This window comes from Rhinoderma darwinii, chromosome 3, assembly GCF_050947455.1.
Source record: "Rhinoderma darwinii isolate aRhiDar2 chromosome 3, aRhiDar2.hap1, whole genome shotgun sequence".
Lineage (NCBI taxonomy): Eukaryota > Metazoa > Chordata > Amphibia > Anura > Rhinodermatidae > Rhinoderma > Rhinoderma darwinii.
The window spans coordinates 123,398,966-123,422,013 of NC_134689.1; the positions used below are offsets into that span (position 1 = coordinate 123,398,966).

The 23,048-nt window shown below is 41.4% G+C and overlaps 1 long non-coding RNA gene across 1 annotated transcript; it reads left to right on the forward strand.

The window, feature by feature from the left end:
* The first annotated feature begins 834 nt into the window (after positions 1-834).
* LOC142751088 (uncharacterized) lies at positions 835-10,246 on the forward strand. Its single transcript, XR_012882703.1, has 3 exons — positions 835-1,201; positions 8,139-8,241; positions 10,161-10,246. It is a non-coding gene; the product is annotated as an uncharacterized LOC142751088 (long non-coding RNA).
* Positions 10,247-23,048: the final 12,802 nt, after the last annotated feature.

Consider the following 23,048-nt stretch of genomic DNA (forward strand, 5'->3'; position numbering starts at 1 on the left):
ACTGTACGTCAAGGTGCGCGAACTTACTGCTCACCTTGACGTACAGTTACGTCATGGTGCGTTAAGGGGTTAATCTCCTGAGATCCTCTGGTGCGCTCACAAGGCCTATGTCAGAGGTTTACTTATTCAAGCTGCTTCTAGGGCAAAAAAAAGAGAACTAAAACTTTCGATTCCCTTCTCACTAAGATTAAATCCTTAGAATCACAACTAAAATCTCATCCCACTGATGCTTGCAGACTAGAGTTGAGAGAACAATGAGATAAACTAAGTTTACATAATCTCTTTCTATACGAAAAAAACCTCTAAAAAGATTGAATTGGAATTTTTATGTCCAAGGGGATAGACCGAGAAAATTTTTAGCAAATCGTGTCAAACAACACATAGCAAAAAACAAAATTTCCTTATTATGTTCTCTACATGGGTCCAAGATCTATGATCCTCAAAAAATCACGGAAGCTTTTGCTGTGTATTACAGCTCATTATACAACCTTAAAAATGATCTCTCCCTTGCAGTAATTACCAAAGTGAAGTGTAGTGTCCCAGTACACTCCCTACTTCCATAATAGGAGTAGTTGTCATATGGTAGTAGGTTTGTCACAATGTAATAGTACTGTGTGTCAGTATGCCTCTGTATATCATGTATTTCCTGTGTGAATACACTGTGTATATTGCCATGTGCTTAATTGCTTTGCTGCCATCTATGGTTGACCCACTGTAAGTGCATGTGAGTGTAGGATTCCAATCACTCCTGAGACATAACAAGTTTCCATCCAGAAGCTTCTAGCATTCTGTGGGTGGAGACTTTAGCCCAGCCTACCTCTTAGCAGAGGGCAGGAAGAGGACAGCAGACGAGTTCTGGGGAGTCTAGAGTGAGGTGCCAGCAACCCATGTGGTTCAACGGATGGCAGAGAATCTACAGCTATCTACCTGACATGCCTAGGAGCTGCATGGTGAATCTCACGGCCCATGCAAAGCACAGATATTCCTAGGACCCTTCACCAGTCCATACAGAGGGGATAACATATCCATTTCAACCGCCTCCGAGAAGGAGAGAATCTGTCAGAAAGGAGCAGTTTCAAGAGGAGCCTTTCCGTAATCCTGGACCTTAAAGTAGGCCTCCGGTCAAGTCCAGTGCTCCATGGTTTCCAAGCCACGTGTCTTAGGTCCACGTCCGGCTGTCGGATACCGCGGCCCAGTAACTGTGAGTAACTACATTTCCCTCAAGTTAGTCACCCGTCGGGAGCCAACCGATGCAGATCCCTTCTGTAGCCATAATAATGACTGTGTCTCCCCCAAAACCATAAACTGTATAATCTGGGGAAAGTACTGTGTCAGCATCACCCCTCACAAGCATATCCCTGCAAGTCAGCTAACAAGGGGTCCTCCTCACATGCACACTCCACTATACTTGTAATGAGAGACTGCATTGCTGTGAATTATTGCTTCACTTTATGGAAGTTCTCCTCAGTAAAGAGACTTTTGGTTAGCAGAGGACTGTGTCTGTCTGATTTTGCTTTCCATTTTTGACAATTGACTTGGTGCGTGTCCTAAGAGAGGTGCCCCAGGGTTGGATCACCACTTCAGCTACTGTGACATCACTAATAAACCAGCCATTAGGGGAACTACTACCCCCATCGGGTCCTCTCATAACATCTGCATCCTCTGGGATACCACAGAAGGTTGATTCTTTTCTGGATAATATAATTCTTCCCACTCTTTCAAACTCCCAACTGTCTCAATTAAATGCCCCTAATTGCCTGGATGAAATTCGTAAAATCATCCTTCAGTCCAAACACAATAAATTCCCAGGACCTGAAGGCTTGCCTAATGAATATTATAAGACTTTTACTGACACTTTACTTCCTCATTTACAACACACTTTTATGAGTATAGCATCTAACTTAAAGCCTCTTCCGGAGTTACTACAGGCTACTATAGTCACTCTGCCTAAATCTGGCAAAACCCCAGATATACCTGCTAATTTTCGTCCCATATCGCTATTAAATTGCTATCAGCTAAGGTCCTTTCCTCTGGATTTACTTCAAAACCATTTCAGATTATTAATGGTACTCGTCAGGGCTGCCCTTTATCCCCCCTAATATTTGTTTTATGTATGGAACGCCTTGCAGAAATTATTTGAAATTCTAAAAGAGTGACAGGTATTAAAGTAGGAAAATCAGAACATAAAATTGGCCTGTATGCAGATGATGTTATCTTGTCTTGTACATCGCCTTTGACATCAATAAATGAGATTCTGCACATTGTATTTCATTTTACAACCTTAAAGAGGCTCTGTCACCAGATTTTGCAGCCCCTATCTGCTATTGCAGCAGATAGGCGCTGCAATGTAGATTACAGTAACGTTTTTATTTTTTTAAAACGAGCATTTTTGGCCAAGTTATGACCATTTTCGTATTTATGCAAATGAGGCTCGCAAAAGTACAACTGGGCGTGTTGAAAAGTAAAAGTACAACTGGGCGTGTATTATGTGCGTACATCGGGGCGTTTTTACTACTTTTACTAGCTGGGCGTTGTGTATAGAAGTGTCATCCACTTCTCTTCACAACGCCCAGCTTCTGGCAGTGCAGCACTGTGACGTCACTCACAGGTCCTGCATCGTGTCGGCACCAGAGGCTACAGATGATTCTGCAGCAGCATCGGCGTTTGCAGGTAAGTCGATGTAGCGACTTACCTGCAAATGCTGATGCTGCTGCAGAATCATCTGTAGCCTCTGGTGCCGACACGATGCAGGACCTGTGAGTGACGTCACAGTGCTGCACTGCCAGAAGCTGGGTGTTGTGAAGAGAAGTGGATGATACTTCTATACACAACGCCCAGCTAGTAATAGTAGTAAACACGCCCCGATGTACGCACATAATACACGCCCAGTTGTACTTTTACTTTTCAACACGCCCAGTTGTACTTTTGCAAGCCTCATTTGCATAAATACGAAAATGGTCATAACTTGGCCAAAAATGCTCGTTTTTTAAAAATAAAAACGTTACTGTAATCTACATTGCAGCGCCTATCTGCTGCAATAGCAGATAGGGGCTGCAAAATCTGGTGACAGAGCCTCTTTAATGTCTCTAAATCCCTGACGTTATCAATTAATGTTGACCCATTGCTTAAATCTAATCTGGCAACATCTCGATTGGCTTGGGCCACCTCAGGTCTCCCCTATTTAGGCATAAAACTCTTTCATACTCGCTCCCAGGTAATATCCAACAATTATATGGAGCTTTTAAACTATTTAAAATCAGAATGTGATAGATTGGACAAATTTAACTTTTCTTGGATTGCCAGGATCAATTTAGTTAAAATGTTGCTGCTGCTCAGATACCTTTATCTATGTAGAACAATACCTTACCTCATTCCCACACCTATCACCTCACAGATACAAAAGTTGTTTCTCAGTTTTATATGGAACCACAAACGAGCTTGAGTAGCGAAGTCAGGGAAGTCAGGGAAGGGGGGCTTAGGAGTTCTGGAGGTAGTGGCTTACAATATAACGTCCATTATGGATCAAATATATTCTTTATGGAGTTCTCAGCCTATTAATATATGGTCCCAATTAGAAAAAAATTAAATGAAGTGATGCCTAATCTCCAGATGAAGTCACTATTGGCTGCCATGTACCTGAGAGCTCAAACGCCAACATTACCTTTGCAATCTGTGGTTGACACGTTGAAAACATGGAAAGTCTGCATGCAAACTTAACTGGGTACACATACCCCTGGAACATATCCCTTTACAAACTATATCTCTCCTCTCTCCTCACATACCTGTAGCTCCCTGGCAACGAGCAGGAATAGAATCTATCTCAGCTTTTTATGATAAAGGGGTTATTCAAACCTTTAGAAAGTTAGCTGAAAAATTTGATTTTCTCATGTTCTCCCTTTTCACTACTTTCAAATAAGGCATTTATTACAATCTTTGTCCTTCCCTAGAAAGCCGGACTCACTATCTGCTTTTCATAAATTTTTATTTTGTTGGACTGGTTTTCTTAAAGGTCTTTCTTGTATTTATGTTTTTCTGTTATCTAAAGGTAATACTGATAAAACCTCTCATATGGTAAAGTGGGAACAGGAGCTGGGAGTTTCCTTCTCTTTGGATCAGTTGTCTAAGGCGTCTAAATGGGTATTTCAGCATACTAAATGTATTAATCATTTGGAACTTACCCGTAAAATCCACCTTAGATAGTATTTTACTCCGTCAAGATTCTCACACCTTTTTTATGGAGCATCTAATGTTTGTTGGAGGGGTTGTGGCCATTTTGGGTCTGCCCTACATATGTGGGGGTCTTGTCCTACAGTAGTTCAGAAGTGTTTCCGTTTATATCCAAAATTTCTGGTATTCCTATACCCGCTAGTCCAGAACTGGCCGTCCTAGACATAGGCCTGGAGAATATTCCTACGACGTTTAGATTAATTATTTATCATATTCTATTATCTACTAGAATTTTCCATTGCCAAATTTTGGAAATCTCCCAGCTCTCCACACATTTCTGAAATTTTGAGAAGAGTCAATAGTAATTACCATAATGAAACTATGCTTCTACATTCTGTTGGTTTACATGGGAGAATTGTGAAATCCTGGCAACCCTGGAGTAACTCCCAATATTTTCTTTAAATAATGTATTCAAAAATACTTTGAAATTTCAATAAAAATTGATTGTTCAAATAATCCTCGCAATACAGCTTTATGCGCTAACGGGAGATGAATCCGGTTGAGTATGGGGAAATATTCTTGTAGGGAGTTTGTTAGGGTCGTGACCACTTCTGGGTGAGATACTAGAGAGTCATTTAGTCTCCATGAAGGTACCCGTGTGGAGTTGCCGATACATATGTGTAGTGAGTGAATATTATGATCCGACCATGCACAATGGACGTAAGAGGGTGGTCTAGTGCATAAATTGGAGGATGTTAAAATATAATCTATCCTAGAGTAACTATCGCGTACTGTAGAGTAAAAAGAGTACTCCCTGTCTAGGGGATGATCCTGTCTCCATAAATCTACAAGTGATAATTATTTCAGATTTATTTTTTTAATTTTTATAAGGCATCCTATTTGCTATTTTAGAATTTTCAGGCTTATCGTTTGAAGATAATAGTAAAAAAAAATATGCTTTTTTTAATTTCATACAATTTTTTATGGTAATACTATAGTTTTACACTAAAATAGACCTTTTATTTGTGATTGTCATTGTCTTTGTAAATTTTGATATATTATTTTAGGTTAATTGTGTCAAGGCTAGCATTTTGAAAATGATTGGAGTGACAAATTGTTTTTTGGGTTTTTTTGGTGGGGTATTTTATGTGTATTTATTATTTAGTTTATTTGCATTTTATTTTACTATTTTTTTTTATTATTGAGGGACAAGACCATAAAAGGTCAAAAAAGACCTTTGGGGGGGGACTAGATTTTATTTATTTTTTCTTTTACACCATGTTTTTCTACTGTAACTGGGACTGCCCTTTAGGGTATGTGCACACACACTAATTACGTCCGTAATTGACGGACGTATTTCGGCCGCAAGTCCAGGACCGAACACAGTGCAAGGAGCCGGGCTCCTAGCATCATACTTATGTACGATGCTAGGAGTCCCTGCCTCGCTGCAGGACAACTGTCCCGTACTGTAAACATGATTATACTACGGGACAGTTGTCCTGCAGCAAGGCAGGGACTTCTAGCGTCGTACATAAGTATGATGCTAGGAGCCCGGCTCCCTGCACTGTGTTCGGTCCACTACTTGCGGCCGAAATACGTCCGTCATTTACGGACGTAATTAGTGTGTATGCACATATCCTCAACTGGGAAATCAGCCCTCATATAGTGACTATTGTCACTATTAGGGCTGTGCTGGGTCTGGTTAGACCCAGCAGCCGTCTCAAACGAACGGCATCTCGGTGATCATGTGACCAGTCACATGATCACCGGGACCAATAGCTGCCGCCGCCTTTATTCTATGCACAGCTCTCATTGAGCGCAGTGTAGAAGCGATCTGAGAAGATAGAAGCAGTGTAAGCTGCTTTTGTCTTCTCTTCAGGGTCCCTGGCAGTTACTGACTGCTGGGCACCTGACATTCAGCTTCCCGATTTGCTCGGAGAGCCAGCTAAAACCTGCGCCCTAAGTACACTATGGCGTGGGTTTTCAGGACTTTGACCGCCGGCCGTTTATGTACAGCTGGTGGTCGGGAACCAGTTAAGGGGGTTGTCCAGTCTTAAAAAATTGATGGCTTATCCTCAGGATAAGCCATCAATATCAGGTGGGGGTCCGTCTAGCGGCATCTTCGCCAATCAGCTGTTTTGAAGGGGCCACATCTCTTATACGAGCGCTGCTTCCCCTTCATTGCTTATCTGCTGGTACTGTGAATTGCCGACCACACTTGTAGCGGCGGTTCACCGTAATACAGCCTTCTCCGATTTAAGTTAACGTAAGAAGGCTGTAATACTGTGAACCAATGCGAGCTTTGACAGTAATAAGGGGAACCGGAGCTCTATCGGTGGGGGTGCTGGGAGTCGGATCCCCACCGTTTAGATATCTATGGCCTTTCCTGAGGATAGGCCATCAATTTCTTATGACCGGACAATCTCTTTAAAACAGGCACAGGACACACTAGTCTTCATATATTCTCCTTAAGCCTCATGCACATGTCCGTATTCTGGTCAGTATTTTGCTTCAGTATTTGGAAGCCTAAACCAGGAGTGGGTCCAAAACCAGGAGTGGGTCCAAAACAAGAAAGAGGTGCAAATCTTTCTATTATAGGTTTTCTCTGTTTATGTTCCACTACTGGTTTTGGCTTCCAAATACTGAAGCAAAATACTGACCAGAATACTGATGTGTGCATTAGGCTTTAGGCCCCATGCACACGAACGTGCTTTTGCGGCCGCAATTCCTCCGAAAATCCACCGGAGAATTACGGCCCCATTAATTTCTATGGGCCCATGCACACGACCGTGGTTTCCACGGTCCGTGCATGGCCCAGGAGCCTGGACTGCAGAAAGAATGGACATGTCTTATTACGGCCGCGTTCTGCCGTCCAGGCTCATAGAAAATAATGAACGTGGCCATGTGCACGTCCCCGCGATTTGTGGGTGGCTCGCGGGTGACACTCCACGGACGGCCGACCCAAAAATCATGGCCGTGCACATGCCTACAGTCTTGTGCATGAGGCCTTAGTCTTTTTGTAGCTGTGCTCTGTATAACATTATCCCTTAGTGAGATTAAAAACTCAAAGGATTCATGATTTTTTTATTAGTGCAGAGTTTCTGAACAGTATAGTGGAGAAAGTGTAATTTTTCTTCAATAAAATCTATTGCAAAGTATATTATCTTTGTTTACATCAATGTAGGAAAAAACCCAGGTATGCAGTCACTTTCTACTCTTTATAAATTGCTAAAAGATCAGTATGTAAGAGTTGATTCAAAACAACTATTTGCATATTGGAGGAGTCTTCTAAAAATCCCTGATATTACTACTAATATTCTAGAGGGTAGGAGCACTGTCCGAAAACAGATCATAAATGAAAAATGGAGAGAGTCTCACCTCAAATTAATGCATGCTGCTATTTATGCATTTAACATCCCATCGACTGCTAGTTTTCCGGATAGACTTGAAGCATGCTCAAAATGCGCCCAACCTCTCACAGATCTATATCATGGTATGTGGTCATGCCCCAATACACAACGATTCTGGCAGTTAGCTCTAGATTACGCTGGAAGTCTATGGGATGGGCAGATACAAATTACTCCCATGCTCCTTTTGTTTCACTCCCTAGGGTCCACGGAGGCGGGCGATGATAACTCTACACCTTTGCCTCCACTGATACATATAGTGTTGATGGTGGCCAAAAGATGTATGTTACAGAACTGCCTGGAACCAGAAACACCTTAATTAGAACAGTTGGTGCAGAAACTGAAAACAAAATAAAGATTTTGCTGATACCCTCACTTATTTATATATACAAAGTGAGTTATGGGGAACCACAAGGTGTACACCACCAATTATTGTTATTTATTTTAATTTGGAAATAGGGAGAGAGGAAAAGAATTGTGGTTCCTATTAAAAATTGAAAATAATAAATTGTATTTTTGTATTTATATTAAAATATTTTAATGTTTCTATAATTCTCAATGTAGGTCAATAATTCAGTAGTGCAGAAGACCCCTTGTCCTGCATTTGAAGAAAAGAAATTGTCTTTTTATGCTACTATCATATATCATTAAAGTTGGACTTGCTAAGGTGAGTATAGATCTAATGACATAGATATATTATATGTACTGTGTGATTCAGTGTTAGCTGTCAATCATTAAACATTGTATCAGTTTTGTATGCACTGATATTTCAATGTTTTCTGTTTGTAAATAGACAAGTATTGGTTATACATTGTGTCTATTCATTTTGGACTGAAATCAGACAGACACTTTATCTATTTTCTTGTACTTTGTACTGCTGTTGTTAGATCATATTCTCAGGATAATTTAAACAGTCTTAGCTGAGATATGGTTTGTATTTATTATATATTATTTATTTAATGTCTCTTATATAATATTTTGCAGTCCAAATTTTGTTATGTTACGCTGGCTACCTTATGTAGTGCCAGTGCGGTAACTTGTAAAAGGTGAGCACTGTAGAGTATACTATCGTTGTAGTGTGCTCTGAACTGGTCCCCTCCTTAATTATGTAGGAGGCTATTCACATTGGTGCTATGCGGTTTTGAGCTGGGTAGTTTGTGTGTCAAATACTGCTAGTATCTCCGATCCTCATTGGGATCAGTAGCAAGATGATTTGCTGGTATTAACTTTAATTGTAGGTTACTTGCTGTCTGCCTTCTGTCAAAGGCAGCGAGCAGCAGCCGATTGAAATTTTATAATCAGGCCGCTTGTGTGTATTGACGTGTTGTGACCAGGCCGCTTGTATATATCATAGTCACTGGCGTAGCTATAGGGGTCGCAGCGGTCGCAATTGCGACCGGGCCCCGAAGCCAGGGGGGCCCACGGCCCCCCGCACCACATCAATAAAAAGTTACTATAGTAACTCGGGCCGCGGGCCCCTGTTACTATAGTAACATACTTTACTTACCTTCCTGGTTCCGGATCGCAGCGGAGGTCCTGAGGTCAGGCGCTGTGCGCAGCGCATGACGTCACAGCGCTATGCCGCCGCGCACAGCATCGAGACGACAGAACTCCCGCCGCGGCCGAAGAGCAAGGTAAGCTTAGCCCTGACTGGCGGGGTCCGACTCCCGGGACCCGCCAATCAGCTGTTTTGAAGGGGCCGCAGCACTCGTACGAGAGCTGCTCCCCTTCATTCCAGTCACACTGTGAATCGGTGTCGGCGATTCACAGTGTGAGCAAGTAGTGAAATGAAGGGGAAGCAGCTCTCGTACGAGTGCTGCGTCCCCTTCAAAACAGCTGATTTGCGGGTCCCGGGCGACACATCAGCTATTGATGGCCTATCCTGTGGATAGGCCATCAATGTTTAGGGACTGCACAACCCCTAAGCCTACGATGTAGCAGGCTTAGGGGGCCCATGAGACAGGATCACAGATTGTGTGATCCTGTCTGCTGGGCCCTGTATCTAAGCCAATCACATGGTAGGCTTAGATACATGGCCCATGTGTGATCCTGTCTGCTGGGCCCTGTATCTAAGCCTACCACACTAGGTTTAGATACAGGGCCCCAGCACACAGTAATCTTATACTGTATAAGATTACTGTCTGCTGGACCCTGTATCTAAGCCTACGTTGTGGTAGGCTTAGATACAGGGTCCCACAGACAGTATCACACATGGGCCCTGTATCTAAGCCTTAGGGTATGTGCACAGACACTAATTACGTCTGTAATTGACGGACGTATTTCGGCCGCAAGTCCCGGACCGAACACAGTGCAGGGAGCCGGGCTCCTAGCATCATACTTATGTACGACGCTAGGAGTCCCTGCCTCGCTGCAGGACAACTGTCCCGTAGTGTAATCATGTTTTCAGTACGGGACAGTTGTCCTGCTAGCATCGTACATAAGTGCGACGCTAGGAGCCCGGCTCCTTGCACTGTGTTCGGTCCGGTACTTGCGGCCGAAATACGTCCGTCAATTACGGACGTAATTAGTGTGTGTGCACATACCCTAACACGTGTTACTAATCATTTTTTGTGTGTTTTCTTACAGGTTCGGTCGTTGGACTACGGCGGATTCCAGGACTACTTCGATGACAGCTTTTTTTTATTATCAATAAAATGGTTAATGAGGGCTGTGAGGGTTTTTTTTTTATTTCAATAAAATATTTTTTCTATGTCTTTGTGTTTTTTTTTAAACTTTATTATCACCGCCTTAGTAATGGCCGCCGGCTGATTGACAGCATCCATTGCTAAGGCGGGGCTTAGTGTTAGCCGATGCAGAGGCTAACACTAACCCCCATTATTACCCCGGTACCCACCGCCACCAGGGGTGCTGGGAAGAGCCGGGTACGATCCAGTACTTGACCATTTGTAGTGATGGTCGGCCACTGGGGTGGCCGCAGGCTGGTATCAGGAGGGGAAAGGCCAGATACAGTGGCCCCTACTACCCTGGTGATGCTAGGCTGCTGCTGCTTTATTGTATCTGGCTGGTTATGAAAAATGGGGGGGACCCCACGTCATTTAAAAAATAAAAAAATAATTGGAAAGAACGATGTCGGGTCCCCCCCAATTTTCATAACCAGCCAGATACAACACAGCAGCAGCAGGCAGCATTACAAGGGTGGGAAGGGCCACTGTTTTTGGCCTTCCCCAGCCTAATACTACCAGCCTGCGGCCACCCCGGTGCCTACCCGTCACTACAGATGGTCGGGTACTGGTTCGTACCCGGCTCTTCCCAGTACTCCTGGTGGCGGTGGGTACCGGGGTAATAATGGGGGTTAGTGTTGGCCTCTGCTCCGGCTAACATTAAGCCCCGCCTTAGTAATGGAGGTTGTCAATCAGCCGGCGGCCATTACTAAGGCGGTGATAATCAGTAATGAATCTTGGTTGGCGTGGAAATTCAAGATCTTTTTTCTTTGGAGTTAGGAGGTCAGTTCTGTTTGTTCGTAATGCTACATTATAGCCTTCTTTTATGCTTCTATTGGAGTAATTTCTAGTTTGTAATCTTAGTTTTAATTCTGCCGCTCTTCTTTTGAAAATCTCAAAAGTTGAGCAATTGCGTCTTAGACGCAAAAATTCTCCTTTGGGGATTCCCCTGATAGTGCTAGGAGAGTGTGCACTATCAGCATCTAGAAGACTGTTAGTAGCCGTTTCTTTCCTGTATAGATCAGTATTTAACTCTCCATTTTCATCTTTGTATATTTTAATGTCCAGGAATGGTATTGAGCTGTAACTAAAATCCAAGGTCAATTTGAGATTTAAGTCATTATCATTAAGGTGTTGTATGAATTCTTGGAGGTTGGAGACAGTGTCGCTCCAGACTACCAAAATATTGTCTATAAAACGCCGCCATAGACTGACATGATTTGTAAAGTATCGCATTCTGTCATCGAAGACAATCATTTCCTCCTACCAACCCAAATATATGTTGGCAAAAGTAGGAGCAACTGCTGCCCCCATCGCCGTTCCGCGAGTTTGTAAGTAGAACCGACCATCGAATAAAAAATAATTCCGAGTAAGAATGAATTTAAGGGCCCGGAGAACAAAATTTTTCCGTATAGGGTTATAACCCACATCACAAGTCACTAGTATCTCATCAGGGTTTAAATTAATCCCTTCTATCTCTTTCAGAATTTGCATTGTGTCTCTAGTGTAGGATGGCAGCTGGTAGACTATATCTCTAAGTTCATGATCCAACCAAATGCTGCATTTTTCGGTAAGATTTCCCACACCAGAGACTATAGGTCTTCCTGGAGGATTCTCCTTGTTTTTGTGTATTTTAGGAAGCAAATATAGAGTAGATACCCTGGGATCTTTGACAGATAAGTATTTTTTCTCATTAAAGGAACAGTGTCATCACAAATTATTTTTTTATATGTTAAAGATGTTAGTGCTTTATTAAAAACGTTTATATTCATTTGTGTGTTTGTGTTTTACTTTTTCTTATTTTTACACTTTTTCTTCCCTATGGGGGCTGCCATTTTTTGTTCCATTTCTGTCTGTGTCGATTAACGACACATACAGACATGGAATACGGCAGCCACAGTCCCATAGGGACTGCGAACGGCTCCCGTCCCATTGACTTCCGTGTACGGCGTCTGTGTGGGAACTGCGCATGCACACAGTCCAATTCGAAATTGGCGCCGTCCGGCGCCATTTTCCTGTGGACCGGAAGTCGCGGCCGGACAGTAATATTACTACTTCCGGTCGCGGCTTCCGGATTTGTGCACTTGGACCAGCGGCAGCAAACGGAGCGGACGGGCCGGAGGGAGCCGCGGCGGCAGGAGCAGGTAAGAGATTTCAATGTATGTTCGTGTTTGTGTGTGTTTACTACTGTATGTAAACCTACTACGCTGTGTGTTAGCTCAAAAAATGGCGACACACAGTGTAGGAGGTTACACCGTTCAAACCCCTCGTTTATCCCGGCACTAGCCAGGATAAAGGAGGGGGGGATGCTGAGAGCTCACTAGAGCGAGAGCTTTTAACCCAATGTTGCAATGCTGCAATTTTGGGAAATAGCTCCATCTAGTGACTAAAAATGGGTAGTATTATAAATTAGAAATAATTTATAATATTTCCTGACTCGTGAAAAAAATAAAAAAAATTTGAACAATGTTTAATCACCCACACACTAAATGTTTAATAAAAAAAAAACAAACATGTTTTTCGGGCAACACCATGCCTTTAAGGGATATGGCTCCTAGGCCATAGCCTTCTTCTATCATAGTTTTATATTCTTCTACAAATTGAGATGTGGGGTCACCCCATATTGGTTTATAACATTCTCTATCTAAAAGTTGACGCTTAGCTTCATGTATGTATTTATCTTTGGGCCAAATAACAATATTACCGCCCTTATCGGATCGTTTGTAGACTACATCATCCCATAATTTAAGTTCTTTAATTGCTTTTTGTTCTTCCTGCGAAATGTTGTCATTCTTTTTATGGGCCGGAAGTGATAATATGTCCCTACTAACTAGATCTACAAAGACCTTTACAGCTGAGCATGTATCCATTGGTGGCATCACAGTAGATTTAGGTTTAAGATGTTTTTTGGTTGCAAGAGTTTGACTATGGGTATCTTCTTGGTTAAGATTTTCCAGTAGGAGCTCTTCCAAATCCCTGATAGTCTCCATTTCCTGCTCCAATAATCTATCTGCTGGAGTTGTCGTTGTTTGATTGGCTAGCTGGGTATTATAATCCTGTTTGGAAAAAATCTTTTTGTAAGTGAGTTTGCGTCCAAAAAGATGTAGATCTTTAATAATAGAAAATTTATTGAGTTTGGTTGTCAAGCAAAAATTTAGACCTCTCTTCAAAACCTTTGCTTGTGCTCCTGTCAAAGAGTGTTTGGAAAGATATATGATAGTAGCATAAAAAGACAATTTCTTTTCTTCAAATGCAGGACAAGGGGTCTTCTGCACTACTGAATTATTGACCTACATTGAGAATTATAGAAACATTAAAATATTTTAATATAAATACAAAAATAAAATTTATTATTTTCAATTTTTAATAGGAACCACAATTCTTTTCCTCTCTCCCTATTTCCAAATTAAAATAAGAAACTGAAAACATACTTATACTCAGATAGAATTGAGACAGAAAGGCACAAATACCAAAAAAACAAGTTTTTTTTCAAACAATTTTCTAGAAACGAAATAGACGAACTGATGGCAGGTTTCCAATATACATCTTGTTATCTCACTGAAGATTTGAAAGATAATCTGGGACAACTGATAACTGATAATCTGGGATTCCTGATTAATGATTCATGATTTATGATTATTGATTCATGATACATGATTAACCCCTTCCTTCTTTGGCCACTTTTGACCTTCCTGACAGAGCCTCATTTTTCAAATCTGACATGTTTCAATTTATGTGGTAATAACTTCGGAATACTTTTACCTATCCAAGCGATTCTGAGATTGTTTTCTCGTGACACATTGGACTTTATGTTACTGGCAAAATTTGCTCGATACATTCAGTATTTAATTGTGAAAAACACCAAAATTTAGTAAAAATTGCAAAAATTTGCATTTTTCTTATTTTTAATGTATCTGCTTGTAAGACAGGCAGTTATACCACTGCTAATTAACATCCCCATATGTCTACTTTATGTACCTACCTATTATTTTTCTAGGACGTTACAAGGCTTAGAACTTTAGCAGCAATTTCTCACATTTTTATGAAAACTTCAAAAGGCTATTTTTACAGGGGCCAGTTCAGTTGTGAAGTGACTTTGAGGGCCTTATATATTATAAACCCCCAATAAGTCACCCTATTTTAAAAACTTCACCCCTCAAAGTATTAAAAACAGCATTTAGAAAGTTTCTTAACCCTTTAGATGTTTCACAGGAATTAAAGCAAAGTAGAGGTGACATTTACAAATTTAATTTCTTTTTGTAGAAATTCATATTTAATCCATTTTTTTTTTTGTAACACAGAAGGTTTTACCAGAGAACTGCAACTCAACATTTATTGCCCAGTTTCTGCAGATTTAGGAAATATCCCACATGTGGCTCTAGTGTGGTAATAGACTGAAGCACCGGTCTCAGAAACAAAAGAGCACTTAGAGGATTTTGTGGCCTTCTTTTTATTAGAATATATTTTAGGCACCATGTCAGGTTTGAAGGGCTCTTGCGGTGCGAAAAAGTGGAAATCTCCCAAAAGTAACCTCATTTGGGAAACTACACACCTCAAGGAAATTAGCATTTTGACCCCACAGGTTCTTTGCAGAAATTATTGGAAGTAGGCCGTAACAATTAAAATCTGATTTTTTTTCAAAGAAAATGTAGGTTTAGCTAATTTGTTTTCATTTCCACAAGAACTAAAGGAAAAAAAGCAGCACAAAATTTTTAAAGCAATTTCTCCCAAATAAAATAATACCTCACATGTGGTCATAAACGGCTTTTTGGACATACGGCAGGGCTCAGAAGGGAAAGAGTGCTATTTGGCTTTTGGTTCTCAAATTTAGCAGGAATGGTTTGCGGAGGCCATGTCTCATTTGCAAAGCCCCTGAGGGGACAAAACAGTGGAAACCCCCCACAAGTGACCTCATTTTGAAAACTACACTCATTGAGGTAACTATCTAGAGGAATAGTGAGCATGTTGGCCGCACAGGTTTTTTGCATAAATTATTGGAATTGGGCCGTAAAAATAAAAATCAACATATTTTCAAAGAAAATGTAGGTTTAGCTAATTTTTTTTGATTTTCACAAGGACTGAAGGAGAAAAAGTACTGCAAAATTTGTAAAGCAATTTCTCCCAAGTATAACACTACCCCATATGTGGTAATAAAGTGCTTTTTGGGCACACAGTAGGGCTCAGAAGGGAAGGCGTGCCATAATTTGGCGATTTACAAAGTATTGGTTCACAATTGCAGAGCTCTGATGTGAAATAATAAAAGAAACCCCTGTGAAGTGACCCCATTTTAGAAACTGCACCCATCAAGGCATTTATTAAGAGGTGTAGTGAGCATCTTCACCTCACACGTCTTTTCCATCAATGATTGCGCTGCGGTTGGTGCAAAGTAACATTTTTTCCCTAGATATGCTATTTCGGTGGCAAATATGTCGTGCCCAGCTTGTGCTACCCCAAAAAGGTTCTCCCAGGAATGGCGATGCCATATATGGGGAAGTAAACTGCTGTTTGAGCACGCTGTAAGGTTCAGAGTGGAGGGAGCACCATTTGGCTTTTGGAGCGTGGATTTGCTTGGTAGTAGATTTGTTTGAGTATTGCTGGTGTTTCAGTTTATAATGTGGGGGCACATGTAAGCCGGGCAGAGTCAGGTGGTATAATAATTGGGTTAAAAAAAAACAATAAAATAATTGATAGATGTGTGTTATACTGTGCTCAATCCTTTCTGCACAGGCCGGTGTCGCACTGATAAATGTCCTTCCTTATCCCCCTTTTGGTCCACACTCCGCACCTTTATAGTTTGGGAAATTTTGCTGGGAAGTGTTGTCCTGGAATAATACGGACAAGGGACCAAAGAACTGCAATTCTGGCATAGTTTTTTATATTTTTTTTATACAGCGTTCACCATGCATTATAAATTACATGTTAACTTTATTCTGCGGGTCAGTACGATTCTGGCGATACCTAATTTATAGCACTTTTTTATGTTTTACAACTTTTGGCACGATAAAAATTACTTTTGTAAAAATAATGTATTTTTTCTGTCGACAAGTTGTGAGAACCATAACGTTTTAATTTTTCGTCGACGGAGCTGTATGAGGGCTTGTTTTTTGCGAGACGAGCTATAGTTTTTATAGGTACCATTTTTGGATACGTCCGACTTTTTGATCATTTTTTCTTGAAAAATATAGAGTTTCTGAAGTTGTTTTTTTATGCCGTTCACCACGTGGAATAAATAACATAATATTTTTATAGTTCAGGCGGTTACGGATGCGGCGATACCAAATATGTATGGTTTATTTTATTTTTTTTAATAATAAAGGACTTGATAAGGGAACAGGGTGATTGTGTTTTATTTTATTACTTGAAACTTTTATTATATGTTTTAAAACTTTTTTTTTTTGCACTCTTTTAATACTTTTTTTCAAGTCCCACTAGGGGACTTGAAGGTCCAACTGTCAGATTTTATTTTTCTAATACATTGCACTACCTATATAGTGCAATGTATTAGATCTGTCAGTCATTCACTGACAGCAAGCCGATTAGGCTTCGCCTCCCGGCAGGGCCTAATCCCCTTCCGTAATGGCAGAGCAGGAGGCCATTGTTAGGGCTCCTCTTGCCATAGCAGCATCGACAGCCCTGATTGCATGGCAGGGCTGGCAATCTGCTAGAAACCTCTAAGATCCATCGATCGGAGCTAGCTCCGGTTCCTGCCATTACAGGTGGATGTCAGCTGTAACATACAGCTTACATCATCCACTGATGATGCCGGCTCAGCTCCTGTGCCGGCGCCATCTTGCCGGGCGGGTCCTGGAATGCTTCCATGCTAGGCAGACCGGGAGGCCAGTTTTAGTCCTCCGGTTGCCATTGCAGTCACCGGAGCCCCAGAAATTTCATTGCTGGGGTTCCGATGAGTTGCATACAGCTTAAATGCAGCGATCACGTTTGAGCGCTGTATTTGAGGTGTTAATGGCGGGGATCAAAGCTAATTTCGGTCCCCGTAATTACAGCCGGATCTCAGCTGTAAGATACCGCTGACATCCGGCGATGGTGGCACCGACTCAGCTTCCGTATGGATACGGCAAAATGCAGGAACCACCAGCTTTCCATGACGTATCCATAGGACAAATGTTGGGAAGGGGTAAATGATTAATGATTTAAGATTCATGATTAATGATTCACGATACATGATTATTGATTTAAGATTCATGATACATGATTAGTGATTCATGATACATGATTACAGATTCACGATACATGATTAATGATTTAAGATTCATGATTAAAGGTTCATGATTAATTATTCATGATTTATGAATAATGATTCATGAATAATGATTCATGATTCATGACACATGATTAATGATTCATGATTCATGATTAATGGTACATGATTCATGATTAATGGTACATGATTCATGATACTTGATACATGATTAATGATTCAAGATTCATGATAAATGATTCATGATACTTGATACATGATTAATGATTCAAGATTTATGATTAATCATTCAAGATTCATGATGAATCATTAATCTTGAATCTTGAATCATTAATCTTGAATCTTGAATCATTAAAGATTCATGATTAATGATTCATGATTCAAGATTCATGATTCATGATTCATGATTCATGATTAATGATTCAAGATAGTTGATTAATGATTCAAGATTCTTGATTCTTGATTAGTGATTCAAGATTAATGATTAATGATTCAAGATTTATAATTAATGATTCAAGATTCTTGATTAATGATTCAAGATTTAAGATTCAAGATACAAGATTAAAGATTCATGATACTTGATACATGATTAATGATTCTTGATTCATGATTCTTGATTAATGATTCAAGATTTAAGATTCAAGATACAAGATTAAAGATTCATGATACTTGATACATGATTAATGATTCAAGATTCATGACTAATGATTCAGGATTCAAGATTTATCATTAATGATGCAGGATTCAAGATTCTTGATTAATGATTCAAGATTTAAGATTCATGATTAATGATTCAAGATTCATGATAAATGATTCATGATACATGATTAATGATTCAAGATTTATGATTAATCATTCAAGATTCATGATTAATGATTCAAGATTAATGATTCAAGATTCATGATTAATGATTCAAGATTCAAGATTAATGATTCAAGATTAATGATTCATGATTCAAGATTCATGATTAATGATTCATGATTCATGATTCAAGATCGTTGATTAATGATTCAAGATTCTTGATTAGTGATTCAAGATTAATGATTACTGATTCAAGATTTATAATTAATGATTCAAGATTCTTGATTAATGATTAATGATTCAAGATACAAGATTAAAGATTCATGATACTTGATACATGATTAATGATTCAAGATTCATGATTAAGGATTCAAGATTCATTATTAATGATTCATGATACTTGATACATGATTAATGATTCAAGATTCATGACTAATGATTCAGGATTCAAGATTTATCATTAATGATTCAGGATTCAAGATTCTTGATTAATGATTCAAGATTTAAGATTCATGATTAATGATTCAAGATTCATGATAAATGATTCATGATACTTGATACATGATTAATGATTCAAGATTTATGATTAATCATTCAAGATTCATGATTAATGATTCTAGATTAATGATTCAAGATTCATGATTAATGATTCAAGATTAATGATTCAAGATTCAAGATTAATGATTCAAGATTCATGATTAATGATTCATGATTCATGATTCAAGATCGTTGATTAATGATTCAAGATTCTTGATTAGTGATTCAAGATTAATGATTACTGATTCAAGATTTATAATTAATGATTCAAGATTCTTGATTAATGATTCAAGATTCTTGATTAATGATTAATGATTCAAGATACAAGATTAAAGATTCATGATACTTGATACATGATTAATGATTCAAGATTCATGATTAAGGATTCAAGATTCATGATTAATGATTCATGATACTTGATACATGATTAATGATTCAAGATTCATGACTAATGATTCAGGATTCAAGATTTATCATTAAAGATTCAGGATTCAAGATTCTTGATTAATGATTCAAGATTCATGATTAATGATTCAAGATTCATGATTAATGATTCAAGTGTAATGACAGGGGGGTAGGGAAACAGACAGTGAGCCCTAATCTACCCACTACTCAGTCCCTGCCTACTTGCAACGACCCGCCCTAGGCGACGGGGTACAACTGGGCGACGGTCCCTACGCTCAGTAGGTGCACGACAGACAAACGGACAAGGGGACACAAGCAAAGGGAATCGGGAAAGTTGCCCACGGCAACACCGTGAGCAACAAGAGAGGTGAACGAGCCAAGTCAAACCAGGAATGTACGAGGTACCAAACGCAGAGCAGGAGAATAGTCAGAAAGCCGGGGTCAGTATGAAGCAAGGTCAAAAGCTAGGAGTTGCAGCAAGGCCAGGAAACAACACGAGAAGAATCACAAGCAAAGGAGGAACAGGAAAGGCAGGTATAAATAGACAGAGGGCGGAACTAGCTCTGTCCGGCCAGGCTGCGATAGGCTCTCCCACTCCTAAGCCTGCCATCCTGAGTGGTGGAAGATGGAGTCAGTCTCAGAGACATAGAACCAGGTGCAGACTGATTACCCATGGGCGTATACACAGAAGTGCCTGGCAGATCCTTTACAGTACCCCCCCCCTTTTATGAGGGGCCACCGGACCCTTTCTAAGTGGACCTGGTTTATTGGGGAAACGAAGGTGGAACTTCCTGACCAATACCCCAGCGTGAACATCCCGGGCGGGTACCCAAGTCCTCTCCTCAGGCCCGTATCCTCTCCAATGGACCAGGTACTGGAGGGAGCCTTGGACCATCTTGCTGTCCACAATCTTGGCCACCTCGAATTCCACCCCCTCAGGGGTGAGAACGGGAACAGGAGGTTTCCTCGAGGGAGCCCAGGACGGGGAGCAGCGTTTAAGGAGGGAGGCATGAAACACGTCGTGTATACGAAAAGATGGGGGCAACTCCAGTCGGAAGGAGACAGGATTGAGGACTTCGATGACCTTATACGGCCCTATAAACCGGGGAGCAAACTTCTTGGACGGGACCTTAAGGCGCAAGTTCTTAGATGATAACCACACCAGATCCCCGACCATAAACAAGGGGTTAGCAGAACGTCTTCTATCAGCCTGACTTTTTTGTATACTCTGGGACGCCTCTAGGTTCTTCTGAACCTGGGCCCAGACTGTGCACAGTTCCCGATGAACGACCTCTACCTCGTGATTGTTGGAACTACCAGGTGAAACGGAGGAGAACCGTGGATTAAACCCAAAATTACAGAAAAAGGGGGAGACCCCTGACGAGTTACTGACCTGGTTATTAAGGGAAAATTCGGCGAGAGGAATGAATGAGACCCAATCATATTGACAGTCAGAGATAAAACACCTTGAATATTGTTCTAGAGACTGATTAGTCCTCTCACTTTGGCCATTAGTTTCAGGATGGAAGGCAGAGGAGAAGGACAGATCAATCTCCAACTTTTTACAGAAGGCTCTCTAAAACAATGAAACAAATTGTACCCCTCTGTCCGAAACAATATTGACAGGGACCCCATGGAGATGCAGGATGTGTTTGACAAACAAGGTAGCTAATGTCTTAGAATTGGGTAGTTTCTTGAGGGGCACAAAGTGGCACATCTTACTGAAGCGGTCTACTACCACCCACACCACCGACTTGCCTTGAGATGGAGGCAAATCGGTGATAAAATCCATGGAGATATGGGTCCAAGGTCTCTGGGGAATGGGCAAAGAACATAGTAAGCCCGCTGGTCGGGACCTGAGAGTCTTGGACCTGGCACAAACCTCACAAGCGGCGACGTAGGCCTTAACGTCTTTAGGCAACCCAGGCCACCAATATTTTCTGGAAATCAGGTGTTTGGTACCCAGGATGCCTGGATGACCAGATAGTGCGGAGTCATGATTTTCCCTAAGTACCCTTAGCTGGAGTTGCAGGGGAACAAACAGCTTGTTCTCAGGAAGGTTCCCAGGAGCTGACCCTTGATCAGCCGCAATATCAGAGACTAAATCAGAATCAATAGAAGAAACGACTATACCAGGAGGCAAAATACAAGCAGGATCTTCCTCCGAAGGAGGGCTGGCCATGAAGTTACGCGACAGTGCATCAGCCTTAATATTTTTAGACCCAGCCCTATAGGTAACCAAAATGTTGAATCTGGTAAAAAATAGCGCCCATCGAGCTTGTCTCGGGTTTAGCCTCCGGGCAGATTCTAGGAAAACCAGATTCTTGTGGTCGGTAAGGACCGTTACCTGGTGCCTAGCCCCCTCCAGGAAGTGGCGCCACTCTTCAAATGCCCATTAATGGCTAAGAGTTCGCGGTTGCCAATATCATAGTTACTCTCAGTGGGCGAAAACTTCCTGGAGAAGTAGGCACAGGGACGGAGATGGGTGAGGGACCTGGTACCCTGGGACAAGACAACCCCACTCCCACCTCGGATGCGTCAACCTCCACGATAAATGGCTCCATTTGGTTGGGCTGGACCAGCACCGGGGCCGAGATAAAGCACTTCTTAAGGACCTCAAAAGCCTGGACAGCCTCAGGAGGCCAGTGGAGGAGATCAGCACCTTTGCGAGTGAGGTCCGTAAGAGGCTTAGCGATGACCGAGAAGTTAGCAATTTATCTCCTGTAATAATTAGCGGACCCCAAGAAACACTGTAACGCCTTCAGGGAGGCAGGTTGGACCCATTCCGCCACAGCCTGGACCTTGGCGGGTTCCATGCGGAATTCATGCATTCATTGCACCCCAAACACACATTTTTCGGTCTTAGCAAACAGTTTGTTTTCCCAAAGGACCTGGAGCACCTTCCTGACATGCTCAATGTGGGAGGACCAATCCTTGGAAAACACAAGTATGTCATCAAGGTACACTACAAGAAATACCCCCAGGTAATCTCTTAAAATCTAATTTATGAAATTCTGGAAGACCGCGGGGGCATTACACAACCCAAAGGGCATGACGAGGTATTCGAAATGACCTTCGGGCGTGTTAAACGCAGTCTTCCACTCATCCCCCTCTTTGATGCGGATAAGGTTATACGCCCCCCCCGTAGATCAAACTTAGAGAACCATTGGGCCCCCTGGACTTGATTAAAGAGATCAGGAATCAAAGGAAGGGGATACTGGTTCCTTACAGTGACCTTATTCAAGTTACGGTAGTCAATGCATGGCCTAAGACCACCATCCTTCTTCCCTACGAAGAAGAAGCCAGCACCTACCGGAGAAGTAGAGGGGCGAATGTAACCCTTGGCCAGGCATTCCTGGATATACTCTCTCATGGCTTCACGTTCGGGACAAGAAAGGTTAAATATCCTACCTTAGGGAGCTTAGCTCCTGGTACCAAATCGATAGCGCAATCGTATTCTCTATGAGGAGGTAACACTTCGGAGGCCTCCTTAGAGAAAACATCGGCGAAGTCCTGAACAAACTCAGGTAGCGTGTTCACCTCCTCAGGGGGAGAAATAGAATTAACAGAAAAGCATGACGTCAAGCATTCATTACCCCATTTGGTAAGCTCCCCAGTATTCCAGTCAAACGTGGGATTATGCAACTGCAATCAGGGAAGGCCTAAAACCAAATCGGACGATAATCCCTGCATTAACAGTACAGAGCACTGCTCCAAATGCATGGAGCCAACAAGGAGTTCAAAAACAGGGGTATGCTGAGTAAAATAACCATTAGCAAGGGGAGTGGAGTCGATGCCCACTACCGGGACAGGTTTAAGCAAATCAATCAA